Genomic DNA, 6555 nt, shown 5'->3' on the forward strand with positions numbered 1-6555 from the left:
ATAATCAATGGAGAATTTATGAATATCATAGACATTCAAAAGGGCACAAGACAAGGATGTCCTTCATCACCATTGTTATTTATATTGATTTTAGAAGTTCTAAATAGAAATGTTAGAGATGATACGGATATTAAACGTGCCAGAATCAGAGACGAAAGCTATAAACTTCAAGCATTTGCAGATGATTTAGTTTTCATCTTAGAAGATCCTATAGTAATGATGCCTAAACTTTTAAAAAAGATAGAAGACTATGGTGAAGTTACCAGGATGAAAATAGAGAAAAGACTAAACTGCTAGTGAAAAATCTTACATTGGAGCAAAAAACAACTGATGGAGCAAGTAGAACTTCAAAATGTTAAAAAGGTTAAATATTTGGAAATCTTTCTTACAGCTAAATGCGCTACATTGAAAGAAGAAAACTGTGTTAAACTATGTAAGGAGATTAAGAGGGATCTAGAAAAATGGGCTAATTTGCAGTTTTTTTAAATCATCAAAAAACAACTCACAGCCAGTCTAAGTAAACACACACACACACACACACACACACACACACACACACACTTGGCAGCACACTGACTGGCCACACGAAAGCTCATATGAGTTGTGGCTCGTGACATCATCCCCATCACCACTACTCCTTTCCGAGCATGCGCATGGCCCCTATGTGCTCTGTTATCCGATGCTTGGCTGCTGGGGCGATGCTGGGGCGACTTGCCTAACATGCCAACAGAGAGGGCTCTCGTGCCCGCTGTGGCACGTGTGCCATAGGTTCACCACCACTGCCCTATACTCTCAGATGGTCTCCAATTGCATCGTGAATGCTTCCAGTGTGGGAGAGCTCACATCCTCCCTAGGTAATTGGTTCCATTGTCATACTGCCCTAACTGTCAGGGAGTTCTTCCTGATGTTCAGGCAGAAACTGGCTTCCTGTAACTTGAGCTTGTTATTCCATGTCTTTCATTCTGGGATGTTCGAGAAGAAATCCTGGTTTTCTCCTTTATAACAACCCTTCAAGTACTTGAAAAGTCCATCAGGATATGTCCTACGAGTATCTTGGTAGTGCTCAAGCCTCCATCTTTCCCTGACTGAAGCACCATAGTTAGACAGTCAAAATTGGCTATCCAGATTATTTGCAGAGTGGAAGAGATGGAGAGGCTAAGATCATCTCCATGCTTGTTCTGCCCTGCACAGGGTGCCCCATAATTCTCTGAGTTCAGAAACTCGAATTCATCCCCACTGGATTACATCCTAAATTGATGTAATGAGCTCTCATGGTATCTGGATAGATGGCCATTTTTAAAGTTGAGTGTGTGGGGTAAGATTAATATTATATCTCAGATAGTTTGTGTTATACATGAGATTCTGCTATTGATACCAGGGAAATATTTTCAGAAGCAGTGCTCTGTTTTGCAAATTTTGAAGGTATTCATCTCCACCACAAAAATCCTTGAAAAGGATGAAAATTTCAATTAAAAAAGGTGGCTTTGGTTCTGGATCTTACTTCATATAATTGGACTTGTTTGTTGACCTATATTAAATGTTGGTCTTTTCCACTTAGATTAGATTTTCTATGTTGGTCAGTTTTGGAATCTTCCTGTCTGGATCCTTTTTCCAAATGGATGAAATTAGATTTGCAGCACATGAAAATCCATGGGGTCCTCCTACAGTTGCAGTCATTAGAGATATGTGGAGTATGATATTTAATTTTTGGTACATTTTTTCATGCTAAATTGACTCTGTAAGAAAATCCAGATTTAAAAATTGTTAAGTTTTTTTGTGTTTGTTTTTCTTGGAGGGATAATTCCATTTATTTTTACCTTAGATCAGTTAGTGGGTGCTGATTAGTTGCCATTTTTGGCTTTTTCTGCAAAATATGATTTGCCTACCACAACTGGATGGCAATATTTGCAGCTGCAACATTTGTTAGAATCTAGGTTTGGCTGTACTAAGATCATGGCATCCGGTCCTATCACTTCCTGGCAAGTAGATGCGGAAGAAATGGAGGTAGTGACAGATTTTATTTTCCTGGGCTCCAAGATTACCGCAGATGGGGACTGCAGCCAAGAAATTAAAAGACGCTCCTGGGGAGGAAAGCTATGGCAAATCTAGACAGCATACTAAAAAGTAGAGACTTCACCCTGCCAACAAAAGTGCGTATAGTCAAGGTTATGGTTTTCCCAGTTGCAATGCATGGCTGTAAAAGCTGGACCATAAGGAAGGCTGAGCACGGAAGGATTGAGGCCTTTGAATTGTGCTGCTAGAGAAGACTCCTGTGAGTCCCTTGGACGGTAAGGCAATCAAACCAGTCAGTCCTAGAGGAGATGAACCCTGACTGCTCTTTAGAAGGCCAGATCCTGAAGATGAAACTCAAATACTTTGGCCACCTAATGAGAAGGAAGGACTCCCTGGAGAAGAGCCTAATGCTGGGAACAATAGGTCGCAAAAGAAGAAGGGAACGGCAGAGAATGAGGTGGCTAGATGGAGTCACTGAAGCAGTTGGTGTGAGCTTAAGTGGACTCCAGGGGATGGTGGAGGACAGGAAGGCCTAGAGGAATGTTGTCCATGGGTTTGTGATGGGTCGGACATGACTTCGCAACTAACAACAACAACAACAGCAAGGTTTGGCTGTACCAATGTTATAGCTTTAGCGCCTACTTCACTATTAGAAATATGCACAATCCAGCTTTATGAATATTATCAGTTAATAAAGATGATACAAAGCTCTTCTGCAGGAATGGAGTAGGGAATTGGGCAGTCCTAGACTGCCTAAACAATGGATTGCTGACTTAGTATCTGTATTTGAAGCGTCCACTGATCACAGGTTATGCTATATTAAGCATACGCCACAATGTCTCTTTAATAAGAATTCCTCTAAATAAGCTAACTGCTGGAAGTGTAACATAGCTAAAATTTCTTTTAACTATATGTTTTGACAAAGCCCAACAGTTGCTTCTTTTGGGGAGGAGGTTTTACAGTCTTAGAAGGATAAACACTCACCTTTCGTAATGCAATAGATAGAATTAATGACTCCTTCAACAACATGTGAATTGGTATATACAAAGACATTTGGTTTGCCTTTGTTAAAGTTTATGTTTAATTCTTATAAAGCTTTATTTTATATTTAATATAATTTAACCCTCAGTGAGCCACAGTGCATGTGGCCACCATTATGAATGCGTTGAGGCCTGTTGTCCAAAAGTGGTCTTTGGGGTTATGTGATATTTAAACAACTTCTGCTTAGCCCTACCAACCTAATGCTCCTAATGTTTTACTCTCATATAATCCCTCATAACATACTGCAGCACCATCAAGAACTGCATATTCATAATGGTGGCTGGGTGTACTGTGGCTCATTATGGGTTAGAAAGCCTGTGACAATTCTGTTGTCTCGTGTGAAACCAATCCAATAGCTCTGAGTTGGACTTAGGATGGGCAGGACACAGAGATCAATAGCTTAATTCTGCATAATGAAGGGATATCTAAGTGAGGCTCCTAGCTACTTAACTGAATTAAATCTAGTTAACTTGAGCATTGCAAAATCAGACTATAGAAGAATATTCAAAATAAGTATGCCTGAATTGTACTGTAACAAATGTGTAAATTCACTCTTTGAGGTATTTCCTGTACAGTATACAGATACTGTTAAGTCTGTTACAGCTTTTCTATCACACAGTCTATGCCAATAATATGTTTTTGATAATTTATTTTAAACAAAAGCATGTGTTCCAGAGAAGAGAATCTTCTGGTAAGCAAAGAGCAACATAGCTGTGGGTTTGCATATTGTGACAATACTATGACTCGAGACGGGTTTGAGCCAATGTAATGTAAAGATGTTTTTTTCCACAGGCTTACTTTTGTCATTTTTCTACAGGAATATACAAGCAAAAGGCTGAGGCTTGAGGAGCCTAAAAATGTGGAAGAATTCGGGTAGTAAATAACACACACAGTGCCTTCTGGACTATTGCTAAGATTCTCACAGTTTTCAGAGATCCAAGGCATTGCTGGGTCCAGAGTCGCCGAGGAGATCTGGGATCCTTATAAACTGTACTTCTGTGCAGGTTGATTACTGTTTGCTATATGCTTTTTTTTACAACCAGCTTGTGTCATCTCTACAAGGCTAGTAAACAACAACTTCTTTTGTTGGCTGGAGCAAGAAATGGTTTCCAGTTGACTAAAGAGGGTTCTGTTAAAACATTCCAGGTATGTATGTGCAGAAAGGTTACTATGAAACTTTTCAGTGAGTAAATTTTTGAGAACTATTTGAAAGGCCGCATTTTACACTGACCCTTGGGTCAACTAGACCTCAGTGTTGTGATGTAGGACTGAATTATATAAAATTGTCCTCATGGAGTCTAAACCATGCATGATTTTAATACTACATGATTCCTACTTTTTAGAGAACCAAAGTATCTTGTAATTTTCCTGAAATTAAAAGACACTTTGTCTCACTGCTTAGGAAAGGAAATGTTATTTGAAAGTGCAGTGGCAAAATAATCCATAGTAGTCTATAGCACAGGGAGATAAATCAGCAACATGATTCAGAGGGAGTAGCTTTCCCTAGGCACTCTCTCTTAGGGAATTTGTCAGAAGGTGCATGGCTTTCACTCAGGATTATGCATTTAGGTAATTCCATTACAGAGCTGCTCAGCAGGTCCCACATGCTAGTTTATTGCACCAGGTAAATATATACATCTGTTAATAGTGATAGAAATATGTCATTTGCTTTTCTCCCCACCCCGCTCCACAACCTCTTTGCAAGATGAATATAAATATTTTAAATGGCTTGATTTATTTTTGCATACATTTTTCTAGATGTTGAACAGACATGAAAAATAAACGTTGTGGGAATACCATCTAGTAGACATGGAACAAAGGGGAAAATAGGGAGATATTCCCACTACTATTTCTGAGTGCAAAGTCAGAGAAGAGTAAGGCTAACTCCCTGTCCATGTGTTCTGTGCTTTTCTGTGGAGACTAAAAATAATAATTAGTTGAAATTATTCAGTAAGCAAATGAGGCCTTCCCACTCCCAGGAGAACACTCAGGGCTAGGCAACCTGGTGCCTTCCAGGTGTTTTGAACTCCAACTACTATGAGCTTTATCAGAGGTTATGTTGGTTGGGGAGATGGGACCAGTAGTCCAAATCATTCAAAGAGCACCAGTTGCCTTTTCCCTGAGTTATAGGGTACAAAACACATCCCAATTCAAACTTGCCTGTTCCCTTTCTTCGGTGGTTTCATTATGAATTCAGATAATTGGTATGATATAATTAAAAGAATACAAATATTTTAAATTATATTCCCTCTGCCTATGTACAAGTCAGAACAATTGCTACAATATGGAGTCACTTAGCCAGCTTTTAACTAAGTGCATTACAATCCACAATGCTCACATAAGAAAAATGAGCAACAGAAAAATGAACAGACTGTATTTGTAGCACTGTCTGTTAAATACAGAATGTCAGGATCTGAGCTGCTTTGGTGGCCAGATGCAGAACAACTACCAGGATTAGTCCCAAGCCCTGCTGGAGCTCTCATTCTACTGATGAGCCCCACCTGGGATTCCTGGGGGGCGAGCTATATAAAAGGCTATATAACAGCAAGCTCTTACCTCCAGAACTGGTCTCAGCGACACAGGTCTTCCTGTAACTGTGGTGCCTGCTCCTTCCCTGACTGTTCTTCCTCCTGGTTCCTGCCTTTCCATGTTGACTTGCTGTTGTGGCTACCCCTTGTCTGACCTATATTCTGCCTCACTGTGTTGCCTTTTTAACACAGAGCTTCCTACAAGCTGTAGTTCAGCTCCAGCATCCTGCCATGTTGTGTCTCCTGACCTGTTATCCTGTCCAAGGTATCTGCACCTCTGCTTGTCCTCCTGGTTCGCAACCCTTGGCCTGTTCCTGACCATGTCCTTGTTTTGCCCTCAGGCACTGTCCTGGTTCCTGACCTTGACCTGTACCATGACTGTGACTTGCCATTAAACCCTGTCTTTGGACCCTGTCTTGCCGGAAGTTCTGTTGTCCTGGTCCTGGTGTCTGTTGCCACAGCCCTGTCTCTGACCACCCACGTCTCGGCCACGGACCTCTGTACATTTCTGTGCAGCAGAGCCTTCCTTTCTGCAATGAAGAATATCCACATATTTTATGAAAGTAGTCTCAATTAATGGACACACCCTTAATTGTAGAATATCATAGCCATTAAAGAACATTTTAATTCAAATGGACTCTTCTTGTTTCAAACCTTCAGTCTTGTAACTTTTTCCATTTGATACACTGATTTTTTTGGCCCAGGGTTGCTAACGGGCTTAAAGATCCATAGAACAAGCACCAGCTATCCTACGCATCCGATTTTGAATCTGAGGACATTGGTCTTAGATGTTGCTCAGATGTGCTGCATAGGCCATGAACCTGATTGACGTTTCCTGTACTGCTGCTCCACACAGCCCCGTTCTCGATGGTCAGTCCATTATGTAACTCTGCTTGAGCTCCACAGTAGCCCTGCCTCTGCTAAGTTTCACATGAGTCAGTACAATTCCATATACCCATTCCCAAACTGAACT

The 6555-nt window shown here is 40.7% G+C and overlaps 1 long non-coding RNA gene across 1 annotated transcript; it reads left to right on the forward strand.

The window, feature by feature from the left end:
* Positions 1-2647: 2647 nt before the first annotated feature.
* On the forward strand, positions 2648-6215 carry LOC123036445. The gene is made up of 2 exons (XR_006417145.1): positions 2648-4200; positions 5924-6215. It is a non-coding gene; the product is annotated as an uncharacterized LOC123036445 (long non-coding RNA).
* The last annotated feature ends 340 nt before the right edge of the window (positions 6216-6555 follow it).

The sequence above is a fragment of the Varanus komodoensis genome, unplaced genomic scaffold (genome assembly GCF_004798865.1).
Source record: "Varanus komodoensis strain SLA01 unplaced genomic scaffold, ASM479886v1 scaffold8, whole genome shotgun sequence".
In the NCBI taxonomy this organism is placed as follows: Eukaryota; Metazoa; Chordata; class Lepidosauria; order Squamata; family Varanidae; genus Varanus; species Varanus komodoensis.